We start from the raw sequence: 16,298 nt of genomic DNA, 5'->3' as shown, positions 1-16,298 counted from the left end.
CAGTGATACAAAGTATCTAATCTTGGCAGGAGAGGTTAGGTTTGATGAGTAGAAGATGTCATTACCCTGTTTTCTAATGTGTGGAACTTCTGTGTGCTTGAGTAAGCTGAAAAAAATAGTTGGTGTGGACCAGTTAAGTCTGAAAAAGTTTAAGAAGTGTTTGTTAATAATAATGAGCTTTTGACATTTTTAAAGAATTTAGGTTGATGAAATCGTACCTATTTTGTCATGTAAAACCTAGTGAAAGATGTAAAACCAAGAGAAAGGTGACCTTTTGCTTTCAAGTTCAATTCTTAAAAGTTGCTAATAAACATGGTGTGCACTGTCATTCTTTCATCCTGTAATTTTCGACCATGGTTGTCCCCTTTTCCTAAAACAATGATACAAAGCAGGAAAGCTTCAATAATCATAGAAACCAAGAGAATGGGGGAACAGTATAGAGAATGAGAGAAGTGCGGGGGGAGGGGGAGGGGACAAAGAGAGAGAATGAACATGAAATAAATAACAGTGAATCTGCTCATTCTTTTTTAGGTATTTGTCTGGTCTTCAAAAGCAATCTTACTTTACTATTTCTTGGATTTTATAGAGGATAAAACATTGCCCAAGAATAGAGGGTAATGGCATAAAATGAATGAATTTGTCACAGACAAAATTCTTTTGCCATATCAGTTTGTTTTTGTTTCCTGCATTACAAAAACCAAACCAAAACCAAAAACCCCGAAACAAAATCCCAGCCCCTCATCACTTGTTTTCCAATTTTAATTTAAAATATTTGAATCATATTATGGCACGTGTTTAAGTAGGGTCTGAGAAATATGTCTTTTAAAGTGCTAGGTAGGAGAAAATGGTAAAGACATTAGTATTAACTTATTATTTTTTGTTTTAAAAATACATTCACATGTGATATTTGAAATGTCATACGTATTGCCAAAAAAGTTAATTTTTAGGTTTAATTAGAGATGCATTGCCATCATTCTACATGAATGACCACTAAGAATGCAGAGGAGTTAGAAACAAAAGCTACAAACCTATGAACCTCAGAGTACCTATATGTTGTAATTAGTAGGTTCTAATGAACTAAAGAAAAGAAAACAGAAAAACTAAAAAAATAAAAATTGAGTTCCTGACAATGGAAATATTCTGAATAACTTTTGCTTTTCTGATTTTTTTGGGGGGGTAGACTTTTTATAGGACTTCCTGTGTTTTAAAAGAGGCAGTTCCAAGATGTGTGCATATACAGTCTTAGATATTCTGAATGATAAAAAGGCATTGTCTCAGTCCAGTTGGACTCTTATAACAAAATGCCAGAGACTGGGTAGCTTATAAAATTAAGAATAAAAATTCATTTCTTACAGTTCTGGGGGATAGAAGTCTGATGTGTGCCAGCATGGTTGGATGAGGGCTCTCTTCTGGGTCACAGACTTCTTGTATGACAGAAGAGACTAGGGACCTCTTTCCTAAGAGCACTAATCACATGCATGAAGGCTCTATTCTCATGACCCCAATGGCCCCACCTACTAATATCTTCACCTTTGGGGATTAGGATTTCAATGTATGAATTTTAGGGGAGACACAAACATTCAGACCATAGCAGGTATATAGGAAGCTCAGAGAAAGAAATATTTGGCTTTGTGATTTAGGTAGTACAGTGTAATATTGTGAGATAATAACATTTTTTCCTATACAGTACTTTAAAAGACTTATTTCCCATCTTCTGCTTTATTAAATATATCAAGGGCTTAGAAGCTGTATTACAAAGATAAATAAATTTTTTCCCTCTCTCTCTGCTTTCTTTTTTCATGGTTATTTAATAATGCACAGGATATATGATATATAATATATGAGATATTATATATATATAATATATACATATCATATATTTCAATTTCTTTGTTATTTACTTTCATTTTTGATGATTACAGACTTGAGCATATATAAACCATAAAACCATAAACTACTGCAATAAAAATTGGGTAATGCCTGCTTATAGTTGTAACTCTGGAAATTATAGAAACCAATTAAATTCTCAGTAGTGGTGCCACATCATTTACTTGCAAGATCCACTATTTCCAGAGCAGTAGGGGCATATGTAGATATCAAGAACTAATGGAATCAGAGGCTAAGTTTATTTGGTAGTGAAAGAGTAACCCAAAGAAGGAAGTTGGACCCAAAAGAAAAGAACATAGTATGAAAGGAGGAGTGAATTAAAGGAGGAGGAGAGTTTGAAGAGTGGTACAGAAATTGAAGAGCCCATTAAGCTTGGATTGATATCTGTTTGGGGCATGGGTCTAGAATTTATTCTTTTTTACACTTTGTAGAAATCCAAAATTGCCCACTGTGAGTTGTCCTGTGTGGTTGTTATTCTACTTCTGAATGATGAAAACATGTTAGGAACATAACGTTCAAATAGTTCATGTCATAACTACAGTCTGATGATGAAATTATTTTTCTTTTTGTGTACTGGTACTCATAGAGGTGCATATTCATGTACTAACACACTACTGTGAATAATACTCTGCACAATGGCATTTTCCTCTGTCATTGTTCTTGCTAAATAAATCTATACATGCTGGCACTACATTTGTAAAGAGTTAAAAAGTGTACAAAAAAGAGTACATCTGTAAAGAGTTAAAAGGTGATTGTGTCATATGACCACCGCAAATTCTGAGCATTGCTCACACTAACTAATGTGGGTTTATATAGCACCAGAAAAAAAAATAATGAAATGTCATCAAGGTGATGGGTAGGAGTTTGTAGTAAATGAAAACATATTTATATATCTGAAATTTAATTATTATAATTTTTTTTATTAAGGATTTTTCCATTCCAGTTATTCCAGCCAGGAGTCCAGCCCATGATGTCAAAGTTACTAATCTCTACTAGTGTTGTCTGTTAACATTTCATAGATGGTCAGTGATGATTTTATTCTTCTCTTACTTTGCCTTTGTTTTAATTTAATTGTTTTAAATTAAAACAAGTTGTTTTACTTTGTTGTGATTCTCCTTGTGTGAAAGTCTTTCAGCTTCTTGTGCAGTGGTTAACAGCACACTTCATTTTGGAATAAGTTATTATTGTCCTCACTCAACTGGGCTTATCTTTGAGTGATCTTTTGAAGAAGTAGCCTTTCCAGCAAAGTCCCACTCTTAGCTTTCAATCTAAGTCTTTGTTAGCCCTCTGTTCTTTCTTACAACTCCCACAGCCTTGATTGGTTGGCTCTTCCATTTAAAGCCTGCCATCTGTCTCTATTTTCCCTTTATTTCTGCCTTTTTTTCTATGCTATTAATTTACCATTATTTCTTTTTTCTCCCAATTTTATTGACATATAATTTACATACAGCACTGTATAAGGTAAGGTGAAAAACATAATGATTTGACTTACTTATATTGTGAAATTCTGATGGATTAGCATCCATCATATGGTCATTTCTTTTCTGCTAGAAAATCTATGCATATCTATTGTACATGAAAAAAAAAAGCCTATGGTATACTTAATAAAAAATCTCCAGTACACGTTGGTAGCCCATGCTTTGTATGATAAGATGTGATAGGATGAAGAATCAGAATTAATGAACTTGCTTTTCTTTTCCTGTCTTATTTATCTTGATCATTTTGACTAAGTTGGCTTTTGTAACCTATATTTTTAGAAGGCTCAATTATATATATATGTGTGTGTATATAACAAACCCATAAATCAATTATTGAATTAATATATTTCAATAGTATGTTAGATATAAAAGAAGTCTAAAATATGATTCTTGTTTTGAATGAGCTTGTAATATAAACAAGTCAGGCAGTAAAAAAATGTTGAATTTTAAAGTATTTACTTCTGTTTCAACAAATATTTGATGCCTTATATAATGGTAGCTAACATATACTGAGTATTATCTATGAACCACATACTGTGCTAAAATTCTTCAAATATATTACATAATTTAATCCTTTACCTAATGTCTATGAGCTAGGTTTTCCTATTTTTACTGTTACTATTTTATGAAAATAAGGCACAGAGTTGTCAAAAGGTGTCAAATAACTTGCCCAGGATCATAGAGCTACTAGATGTTGAAGCAATAATGGCAGGCAAAATGACTGTTAAACACTGTGCTAGGGAGCCTCCGTATATTATGTGGTAGGATTATAAATTCATTTGAGATTTTGATAGAATAGAATAAATCATCTTGGTATAGTACTCACTACAGTATTGGAGTTCGTAATATAGTTTTTTCTTCAAAATGTAGTCCAGGTCACATATACATATGCATGTGTATGTTACACTGTATTTCTATGCATATTTATATTTGCTTATTTTTTGGTGCTTTGGAGTTTCATTCAACAAATGTTTATTGAGCACTTACTGTACACCAGGCACCATGTGGATATTGAAGATACATCAATTAACAAAACAGAAATTCCTGCCAAAACAGAAATTCAAGGAGCTTACATTCTAGTGGAGGGAGAAAGACCGTATTAAAAAAGTAAATCATTATATAGTAAGTCAGAGGATAAATGCTATGGAAAAAAATAAAACAAAGACAGAGAATAGGGAGATGTTGGAGATGTGTGCAGTCTTAAATAGGATGGTCAGGGAAAGTGTCTTTGGGGAGAAAATATTGCTCAAACACTTGCGATAATAGCAGAGGAACTATGCAGATACATGGAGAAGAGTGGTCTAGGCAGAGGAAGAGGCCAGTGCAAAAGGCTCTGAGGTGGAAATGGTCAGGATGTTCAAGGAACAGAGATGAGATCAGAGTGGCTGGAGACACGTGAATAGGAGATAGTAGGGAGATGAAGTCAGAGAGGTAACAGGAACCATAGGAACTCATAGATCACGTGAGGATTTAGGCTTTTACTCTGTGTGAGTTGAAGAACGACTGGAACATTTTGAGCAGAGGCGTAATATGATCTGACTTAAGTTTTAAAAGGATCACTTTGGTTGTTGCTGGGAATAGACTGTAGAGGTGCATAGGAGTGGCAGCAGAGTGATCACTTAAAAACTGGAGGAGATTCACAAAACAAACTAAGGGTTGCTGGGGGGAGGGGGTTTGGGAGAAGGGGGTGGGATTATGGACATTGGGGAGGATATGTGCCTTGGTGAGTGCTGTGAAGTGTGTAAACCTGGTGATTCACAGACCTGTACCCCTGGGGATAAAAATATATGTTTATAAAAAATAAAAAATTATAATAAAAAAAAACTGGAGGAGATTATGCTAAGTGAAATAAGTCAAGTAGAGAAAGTCAATTATCATATGGTTTCACTTATTTGTGGAACATAAGATAATAGCATGGAGGACATTAGGAGAAGGAAGGGAAAAATGAAAGGGGGGGAATCAGAGGGGGGAGACGAACCATGAGAAACCGGGAAACAAACTGAGGGTTTTAGAGGGGAGGAGGGAAGGGGATGGGTTAGCTCGGTGATGGGTATTAAGGAGGGGATGGATTGCATGGAGCACTCAGTGTTATATGCAAACAATGAATCATGGAACACTACATCAAAAATTAATGTTGTATGGTATGGTGACTAACATAACATAAAAAAACAAGGTTTTTATAATAATCTAAACTAGAGTTATTGGTGGCTTGGAGTAGCAGTGGAGGTTATCAGAAGCAGTTGTAATCAATGTATTTTGAATGAGAACTAACAGGATTTTCTAACATATTATATTTGGAGAATGAAAGAAAGAAAGGAATCAAAGATGACTCCAGGATTCTGCCCTGAGAAGCTATAAAGATAAAGTTACCATTAAGTCAGATGAGAAAGTCTTTGGAAGGAACAGATTTGAGGAAATATCAGGAGCTCAGGTTTGGACGTATTAAAATATGAGATACATGCTATGTATTCAAATAAAGGTGTAGAATAGGCAGGAAAGAGGAGTGAGATAAAAATTTACCACTCTGTGAGAGTGTATAAATATGAGCATTGTATATAGATCTCAGTCTGTTATTTGTTCTATTTGAAACACCGTTTTTCACATTCTTTGGTTAAGATGGACTGGGGGATGTATGGAATTGTTGACTCACTCACTGTATTATATACCTGAAACTAATATAATACTGTATGTTAATCATGCCGTAATAAAAAATTTAAAAAGACTGATAAAGATAATCTCACACTTAAAAAAAGATAGTATGGAAAAAAATTTGTATTATGTTTAATTCTGAATGATGAAAATATAAATTTACTCTGTTGTCAATCTTTTGGTTGGCCTGAAGTGTTATACTGTACTAAGTATAGTCACATCTAGTCAGGAGAGCAAAACCATGAAAAACAACTCAAATAAATGGAATTTAATTGAGGGGAATTTGTTACACAGGAATTGGAAGGCTGAAAAGGAAAAAAAGAGAGAGAGAGAGAGAGAGAAGAAGATGAGGTAACCAAGATTAATAACTGCAGGGAGTAGTTCCCAGCCATAGAGCTGGTGGAACAAAATGGAGGGAATTGGGTTCCTTGAACATAGGAACTTAGAAAAGCTTGCAATTGGGGCTTTGACTTGCTGGGAGAGGGTGTGCTGTGAGACTTGTACTCAGACTGTGGAGGGAGACATGGCATGGCTTATGCTCTAATCATGGAGAGCGTGTGGCCAGCTGGTATCTCTGAGGCAGCTGGCATTGGGAGGGCTAGAAGAAGCCATTGCTGGTGGGAATATAAAATGGTGCAGCCATAAGTGCATTTTGCTGTTGGAGGGATGCTGACAGGAGCTAGGAAAAGGAAATCTCTTTTCTCCCCATTCTACCTTCTAATTTCCCACTAGTCCCTCTTATTGGCAGAATCAAATAGGAAAGCCAGCTGGCAAGAGAGCCTGGGAAATATAGTGCCCCAGAATCACAGAGCAGAGAATTGAAGGGTTATGGGAGAGTCAAGAGACAATAAGTAAATAATTGCCACAGTACTGTGAATGTTGATATGAATAAAATTTTAACATCTCACTCCATTGAAACATTAAGCGGAGCAGTTTCCACTGTATGCCATAGTACTTTTTAGTTATTTGGTGATGATAAATGGACTGTTTGGTGTTGAAGGGGATACAAACTGATTAATTTTAAAACTAATTTTGTTTTCAAAACTTCTAAGCTATTTTCTCTCTCCATGTAAGAAATCGGTTTATTCATTCAGCAAATGTTTATTAAGCACTTGTCATGTGCCAGATACTATTCTTGCCCTTTAATTATATTAGTGAGTGCAACAAACAATTCCAGTTCTCCTGGAACTTTTATTATAGATGAGAGAGACAGAAAACAGTAAGCATAAGTAAGTAAATCATATAGTATATTAGAAGTTTGTAAGTGCTATAGAAAAAGAAAAAATATGGAGTAGGATAAGGTGAATTGATAGTGCAAGGAGGCAATTTTAAATAGGATGACCAGAGTAGGATGCATTGGGAACGTGACATTTGAACAAAGACCTGATGAAGAAGGTAAGGGAGTTAGCAGTAGGTGAAGAGAATGTTGTTTTCCATTTTTTATAATAGCCATGCTAATGGGTGTGGTGGTGTGTGTCATTGTGGTTTTGATTTGCATTTGCCTAGTGGTGGATGATGTTGAACATATTTCCATACATTTATTGACCACGTGTGGATCTTGAGAGAAGTGTCTGTTTAAATCCTTTGCCCATTTTTGAATTGAATTGTTTGTTGAGTGGTAGCAGTTCTCTCTATATTCTTGATATTAATCTCTCATCAGAAAAATTTTTCTCCCATTATGTGATATTTTTTCCTCCCGTTCTATGGTTTGTTTTTTCACTGACCCGATAGTGTCCTTTAATGCACGTAAGTTTTTTTTAATTTGATAAAGTCCAACTTATCTATTTTTCTCTTCTTGCCTTGCTTTTACATTACTCCAAGAAATCATTGCAAATCTAATGTCATAAGATTTCCCCTGTCTTCTAAGGGTTTTATAGTTTTAGCTTTTACGTTTAGGTCTTTGATCCATTTTGAGTTAATTTTTTATGTATAGGGTAAGGTAAGGGTTCAACTCCAATGTTTTTTAGATAATCCAATTTTCTTAGCACCATTTGTTGAAAAGACATCTGTTCATTTTTTACCCAAGCTTTTTATGAATTTGGATATTGGGGAAAATAAGATGTATAGTTTTTAGTGATTGTCTAGTGTTCAGTACTCTTTTTGCTTTTTGCCAGCTATAATTTGTGAAACACAATAGAAGTGCTAATTAATTAAGGATTATTTTGTAGCCAATAGACAAAGAAGACTGTACTTGCTTTAGTACTTTCTAGGAAAGTTACTTTTATAGGTTACTATAGGTACCTATAAAAGTTACTTTTATAGGTACATAGGCGTTATATTTGTGTGTGTGTGTGTGAGCATATATATATATGTATACATATAATTATATATATATTTTATGTATTTTATGTATATATATTATATACATAAAATCTTGAAGTACTAGCAGTTTCTCTCTTCACTAATATTGGTGTTTAGTCCATTGGAAATGTTGGTCACTATGACTTTTCCATTCACACTTTTGTGGTTATAAGCTCCTTGTGTATGTTAATCTCTCATTTTCATTTGGTAATGTGTCTAAGTGGAGGGTGAGATTGAAAGCTGTATATTTCAAAGTGATTTGTCACTAGGCCATTCTCTCTCTCTTCCTCTTGCCTTGTGCTACAGTTACATATCACTGTTTGTGGTTTGGGAGCCAGTTCTTTTCTTAAAGGCCCCAAGGGAGAAAATATGGTCACATTCTGTGTAATAACTGTGTGAACGGCTTGGGCCCCCAGTGGCCTCATCAGGGATCTCAGTAGAGAGTACGCTGTCTCTTAACCTATTATGAATCTGGCTTGGTGTAAGGGGAGAGTACATCTAGGACATTGCTCTTTCCTCTGCTCTTGTTTTCCTGAACATAGTTCTCATGCTGGGCCCAGTGAAAAACTGAAGGTATGATTAGCCTGATGGTGATAATTTCAGTAAAAAAGATAAAGTACTTCAAATAAGAATTTACTTCTGTTTCAGAAAGAAAGCAAAACCAAAAATCAAAACACGCATAGGAGCAAAATATGTTTCAGCAAAATCCAAGCAACCTACCTTGAATCTAGGGTGAGGAGGTAAACTGCAGATTCAGATTTCCCTTCGTTTCTTATGACACTTGAATGAATAAACTTTACTTGGATGAACTAGTTATTGCCTCAAACTTCTGATTTCTGCACCATCTATATCATCAGTCATGTTCATAGGAGTTATTATTGTTAATTTTTGCTGACCCAGTGGGACCAACACACTTTGATGAAAACTTGAAGGTGTTTTTAATGTTTTTATGCCCTGACACTTGCCCTGTGACTTTGTATTTGGGTTAGAAATTTGGTACCTGACATTATCTGTTAGGTATGGAAAAGAGATGGAAGAACCAGGAAAAAATTTGTAAATTGTGGCACTGATGGGCATAAGAAATGCTTCATTGTTAAAGTCTGAGTACTAAATTTGCCTAGTAAATTTGTATCCATCTCAGGGTAGAAATAAAATTATGATAGGCCACGGGTTATCAATTAATTTGTTCTCCGTGACAGCTTTTGAATAGTGAAAGTGTGGGATTTGGACCTGGGTATAAATCTTTGTTCTGCCATTTATTTGCACTTTCTTAAGCCTTTCTCAGAATCAGTTTCTCATCAATAAATTGGGGCTAATGTTACTACACCTGTCATAGACTTGAAAGGATTAAATGAGATACCGTTTGTGTCTCTTTTTCTACTTGAAATAGTTCTTTATAGTATAAAAAGTATTCTGTATGTGTGATTTGATCTAATTGTATGTAGATAATTCTATAATTCACTCCCTTTTCAGGATGTCAGGATGCAAGTAGAATAGGAGTCCTTTCTAACCAGTCCCTAGCAGCTGATTAAACACTGTATGGGAGAACTGGGAAATATGAAAGATGGCAAATGAAATCCTGGCAGAGAGAGCAGTCTAATCCCAAAGGACATTTTCAACAATAGCCTGGGCCCTCTGCCTAGTACTTAGAGGGGCCTATGGTAAGACACTCCTGCCTCTCACTGTACCATTTCCAGAATCTTATTTGTTAATGCTTGGCTTTATTAATAAAGTCATGACCACTTGTTCGGCACTGCATATGGTTGGTTGTAATTTCCAGCTGCCCTTTGGGCTAAAGTGTAAACAGTGAGTAGATTGTTATGTTCTTCTCTTAAGCTTAAAGCTGTGATCTCATGTCTGTACCACATATGTCTGCAACCAGAAATATATCCTTTTCCTGATCTCATGGAAGAGAAGCAGCACTGTGTTTGAAAAGAATCTGAATTCATTAGTCTAAGGGCTTTTTGCTTTTTTTTTACTGAAACCAAAGAACAAAATAAAGGATATAAAGTCATGAATAGGATGTCAGCATGACACCAAACAGCATAATATATTGTCAAGATGAACGTGTAATCTGGTGGCTGAAATTTCTATACATTTGGTGTTTTCGTAGAAGACAGAAATGTAGGCAATAATCCAACAATCCACAATCACAAAGAAAGCCTCAGTGCAGTGGATTTGAAATAAGCACAACAGTTTGTCTGAGTGACTGAGAAAATACCCATTGATAGAACTGGCTCCTAAACTCTGGCCCAGTTGCTAATATGCTGGGTTAATTACCATCTAGATTTTTTGCTTTAGTATGTTGATCAGGGATGCTGTTGGTGGTGGTGGTGGTGGGGGGGGAGGTTGATTTTTTCCTTTAAAATCAGCTTAAAGTCCTTGATATTACAGATGCTTTGGCTGTTCACATGGTATGAATGCTAGATAAAACTTTAAAGTTCTAAGCTTTCTAGAAGAGGAAATTTATAATAACGATACCATTTTATACCGTATGAGCAAGATACTTTCAGCTCTTTTATGTGAATATTTGTTATTCTTTGTAGAAGTTTTATAGAGGTATTATACCCATTTTCAGATGAGGAAACTCTTTAAGTTTAAGCGTTTAAACAACTTGCCAAGATCATCAAATCTGGGTTTATACCCTGGGCTGACTCTGAAGTTTTGTTCCTCTTGCCATGTCACATTGCTCTGCCTCTTTCTAAGTGAATTCACAAATGGTTTTCTAGCCTCTGAAATACACAGTAACTCTGAGTAATAATACTAATAATTAATTGTGCTAGCTTACATTTGTGGCGCGCTACCTTACATGTGTGTGGTGCTTTTCAAATTGATATTATGATCATTAGTTCATGTGTTCTACCTGACTACCTTGTGAGGCAGTTGGGGTGAGTATTATTATCCCTATTTTACAGATGAGTAGAGTAACCCCAGAGAGGGTAAGTGATTTTGCCTAATGTAAAATAATTTATTAGTGGTAGAACTAGAACAGGAGCTCAAGTCTTGTTACTTGCAATTTAGTGCTCCTGCGCAGTCTCTGGGTTTCCTAAGGGAGGACTGACTACAGAGTAGGTCAGTTTTGTTGGAGCAATGAGAAAAATTACCCTTGAGCTGGGCTAGCAGGTAGAAGGTTCTCCTTTCCCTGAAAATAAACGTCTTTGGGTTACCCAGTTAGGTTTTAGAAAAACCTACCTGGCAAGTCCTGAAGCTTTTTACCAGGGAAATAATATTGGGATAGGGTTATTGTTGGTGTGTACTGAGTTTAGCTAATTCCTCCTGGAGTCTCTTAGGCCAGGGTCTTGGTCCAGAAGCTGTTAAAAATTCTCTAGCCCAACTGAAGTAGGGAGAATTTAGGGAGGGGGAAAAGTTAGGTTTGAAAATAAAATTTCCTTATAGTTAATTGCTTGGGTAATGTAATGTGCCAGTAGCATATGTTAGTTGTAGTTTCTGAGTGCTGGTGGAAATTAAACAAACATGTAACAATTCCTTTGTATTATCAAGGAATGAATGTAGAAGTAAGCGAAGAGGCGGAGACTCACTGCCGGGAAGCTGACTTTTAATAACTGAATAGTCCTTCAAAGTAAAGTCTGAATTGGTGCCATCAGAATTATTAGGTGGGCCTAGGATAGTATTAAGTGGAAGTGCAATTCTTAGCTCTGCCACTTACTATCTGTAAAATCATAGGTGATTTATTTAACCATCTTGAATCTCTGTTTCCCCATCAGTGATGTGGTCAATGAGCCCATTCACTTAAAAACCTTTACTGAGGATGAAGCATGCTGGATGCCTAGGCTGTAACATGGTCCCTGTAGGTGCTAAAAGTGTCCCTTAGCCTGGGACGTCTACAGTTTAAGCCTTTTCTGTAGTAGTGGAGCCATAGAGTATCAGAGGTAGAAGAAATCTTGCAGGTATTTTAGTTTGGACTTAAAATGTTAGCTTATGAGGGCAGGGATTTTATTTTATTCACTTCTTTACCCCCAGAATCTAGAACAGTGCCAGGCCTATAACATATATTATGAATGAATTAATAAAAGAAGAATGGTGAGAAAAATAATACTTGGGTTAAGTGGTGCCTTCCTTATCTAGAACCATGTGTTTACATGTTAGACTGGCAATGTGATAAGGCCTATGGACGTCTCTACGACTAGAGATGTCCACAGGAATATCCTCTGTGGGTATTATCACTGTGGCTACCTCTGCAGTAAAATGTCTGACTTACCATTCCTTGCATATGAATGTTGAAAGAGTTTTATGTGTTAGTTCTGAGATAAGGGTAGATTTGCACATTGATCTCTGTTTCCTTTACTTTGGGGCATAGAGTTCTGCAGCCCTTACCTACTCTAGATAGACTTGCCTGCTTTTTAATTTTCTTCCATTAGCTTCCCTATACTCCCCACATGCATACAGCACATCACACAATGCTTCTACATAATCATTTTATCGTTTCATTTCTTCTGGAGAACTTTGCTGTGCTATATGGGAAACTTGTTTATTTTCAGGGTTCTTGAGTTTCTTTGGTTTTCCTTTGGTGTTTCCCTGAAGAGAGTCATGGGGCTTGCTTTTCCTGTGTCTGTGACACCACTGTGGTGGTACTATGTTACAGAGAATTCATGTATATTACACTGTCAAGAGCCAAGGAGGGAGGAGTGAAGTCAGGGCACATGGAGAAAGCAAGCTACCAGAGGGCTTTTACCCATTACTCCTTATTTTATGTTCAAATGGGGACATGTGACAATTCCTTAAAAGAACAAAGAGAGGTGAGACCTGTCATCTTATGCTTCAGTCATTGTCTGTTTTTTTTTTTTTTTAAGATTTTATTTATTTATTTGAAAGAGCAAGTAAGAGAGCATGAGAGGGTAGCCGAGGGAGAAGCAGACTCCCAGCAGAGCTGGGAGCCTGATGCAGGACTCCATCCCAGGACTCCAGGATCATGACCTGAGCTGAAGGCAGTTGCTTAACTGACTGAGCCACCCAGGTGGCCAGTCATTGTCTGTTTTGAAAGCACTGGTACTATTTTTCTCTCTGATATGAGTGGGGCTCTTTCCATTTTCCTTAAGAGAAAACCAAATGATACAAAGAAAGGAGCTTTGTTTTGGAGGACCTGGATTTTAGTCCTGGCTTCGCCACTTCTTAGCTAAATAACTGTGAAAAGTTATCTTCTCTGAGCCCAATTTCTGTAAGCAAATTTTGTAGAGATGACAATACCACTGACTGTACCAAGTTATTACATGAATTAAAAGAAATACTGCACAGGAAAGGTTTCACAAATTGTAAATTATAAATCATATACACACCTACGTCACTTGGTTTGACTTTCCATCATCTCTAAATTATCAAGAATTTCTCGTTACCTTTTTAAAGTAGAAATATGTCTTGTATTTTTCTCCCTGACTTTTGCCAACAGCTTAATCAAGTTCAAAAGATTTGGAAATCAACATTCTCTTTTCCAATTTTTCCTTGGGATCTTCACCAGACCATTTTCCTGACACTCCAAACAGCTGTTGTGTGTCAGTCCAGAGGTGGTTGCATTTCACTGGATCAAGATTACATGATGCTGGTATAGAGTTGCAGGATTTTTGCTAACAATGGTTGCTCACTCTGGAGATATGCTATATAATTTGGTGTATTAATGAGAGGAAGTCGGTACAGATGCTTTATAAATCACAGAAACTTTGTGCAAAAATGGCACAATCTATTTTTTTATTTTTAAAGAAAAATACCTCTCAATTTTCTTTTCTTTTTGTTTTCCCAGTAGCTTGTATCTGCTGCTCAGGTTTTCTACTAAATGCAGACAGACTCTTCTTTCCACCGCTCCTCCAAAACAGTGTTTACAGCAGAAATAATGTGTGAGTTTTTAGTTTTTTAAGGTGTAAGAGTTCTTTAATCTTAGAACATCTATCCAATACAGGTAGTAAAGTAAAGTAATCAAGGAAATTCTGACTCTGGAATGAAACTGATTGGGTTTGGATCCTGACTGCCGCTTATTAGCTATGTGGCCTTGGACAAGGCGTTTAACTTTTTGTTCTTCAGTTTCCTCTGTAAAATGGGTATAACAATGGTACTACGGCACTGGTTGTTATGAGAATCTCTCTCTCCGTGTGTGTGTGTATGTATGTGTGTGTGTGTGTGTGTGTGTGTGTGTAGTGTTAGCTGTTATTGTTATTACTGAAAACTTCCTATTATTAAAGTATGCTGGAGGCAATCAATACATTACGAAGCCCTAGTATGTTCTTAGGATTCTGCCAATTATTTTGGAGAGTACAAATTGTATGATATGATTCTTGTCCTCCTCTAGAGGCTTAGTTGAGAGTAATGTAAGGTATATTGGGATGGTACAAACTGCCTGAGGAACCTGCTACAGGGCACTTACATGGATTGATTGACTGGGGACTAGAACATAAGCAGAACGGGGAACTGACAAATACAAATTTGTTTTGACCCAGGTAAATGAATACTATGCAGATCATTGCAATAGGAAAGCAACAGTGGACTGTTATGTTCCTGAAAGTCTTCTGGAGGTGATAAGGTATTAGCTGAGCCTTGAAGGTGGATTCTGGAAATGGAGAGATAGGGAAGGGTGTTGTGACAGGGAAGGAGTAGGGAAAAGAATGGGAATATAATGTGCACATCATAATGTTATAGGAGAGGTACAGTCAGACAGGTGAGAGTTTAAGCTCTGGTCCTGCTCTGTTTTTTTTTTTTTAAGATTTTATTTATTTATTTGAGAGAGAGAGAGCATGAGGCGGGGAGGGTCAGAGGGAGAAGTGGGCTTCCTGCCAAGCAGGGAGCTTGTTGTGGGGCTTGATGCAGGGGTCGATGTGGGGCTCAGTGCGGGGCTTGATGTGGGGCTCGATCCTAATACCCTGGGATCATGACCTGAGCTGAAGGCAGAAGCTTAATGACTGAGCCACCCAAGTGCCCCATCTAATGCTGCCTTTTACTGATTTTATGACCTTAGGTAAGTTACTAAATTTCCCAGAGCCTCAGTTTTCTCTACTGTAAAATGGAGACAATGTTATTTACTTTTATAGGTTATTGTGAGTCTTAAACTAACTCATGTAAAACAGCTAGCATGGTTCTTGGCACATAATTCGTATTCAGTGAGTTATATCATGAGGAATAGAATGTAAAAATTGAAAGCATGGGATTTAAAGTCAGGGTAGGTTCAAGTCTTCTCTAGCATTTACTAGCATTATAAACAAGTTACTCTAAGCTTCATTTAGCTCATCTGAAAACAGGAATGAATCAGTAGCTTCACTAAGGAGTTGGGATTTAATGAGGTCCTGTGGAGCATCAGTAATGAACATGGCACATAGTGTGTACTCAATATACATTAGCCATTGTTACTTTTATTTTTACAGCATCTCTCTCCTTCCTTCTAGATATTTCTTTTGTGATTATTCATATTCTTTCTTCTTTTCTTCCCCCTCTCTCTTCATTTACCTTCTTTCAACACCATTTATCAGTGGCAGTCTGAGACTGAAAACAGAGACTTGAAAGAATGTGGAGGTAGAAAGGAGCTGGTCAGCACCAGTCAGCACCACATGTCCAGCAGAGCACCAAGGACAAGATAAGAAAAGGGCAGTTAAACACACATAAATACGAAGGACAGGAGCATAAACATATATACAACCTTCTGAAAGACTCATCCTTCTTAAGGCCACTAAAGATTTTTTCTTAGGGAAATTCAGATCATGTTACTCCTGTGGTTAAATTCCTTCAATAATTTACTATTTCCCTGACGATAAAAATCCAAACTACTTTGATTTGCATTTGAAATCATTTCCAGTCTGTCGTCAGCCTGTCTTACTGGACTTTTTTTCTGTTCCTTTCCACCATGCATTCCTATTTCAACCATTTTGAAGTCTTTGAATGTGACCATACTCTGTTATATCTTCTTGCCTTTGCATATCCTGGAATGGCCACTAGACATTTCCAGCAGATGAACTTTTACTTCTTCAAGACCCAGGTAAATGGGACATC

General features: G+C 36.5%; 1 protein-coding gene across 18 annotated transcripts in view; it reads left to right on the top strand.

Moving 5' to 3' along the window:
* Positions 1-16,298, top strand: part of SOX6 (SRY-box transcription factor 6) — a 607,305-nt gene that overhangs the window by 217,735 nt on the left and 373,272 nt on the right. The window contains exon 2 of one of the 18 annotated variants that reach the window (XM_032360351.1): positions 9,789-9,976. The exons of the other annotated variants lie outside the window; for them this stretch is intronic. The gene's annotated coding sequence lies outside the window, so the exon portion shown is untranslated. The remainder of the gene's footprint in view (positions 1-9,788; positions 9,977-16,298) is intronic. 18 annotated transcript variants of the gene reach the window in all.

This window comes from Mustela erminea, chromosome 9 (genome assembly GCF_009829155.1).
Source record: "Mustela erminea isolate mMusErm1 chromosome 9, mMusErm1.Pri, whole genome shotgun sequence".
Taxonomy (NCBI): domain Eukaryota; kingdom Metazoa; phylum Chordata; class Mammalia; order Carnivora; family Mustelidae; genus Mustela; species Mustela erminea.
Note: the sequence above shows the minus strand (reverse complement) of the source record. Positions and strands in the feature narration are given on the sequence as shown.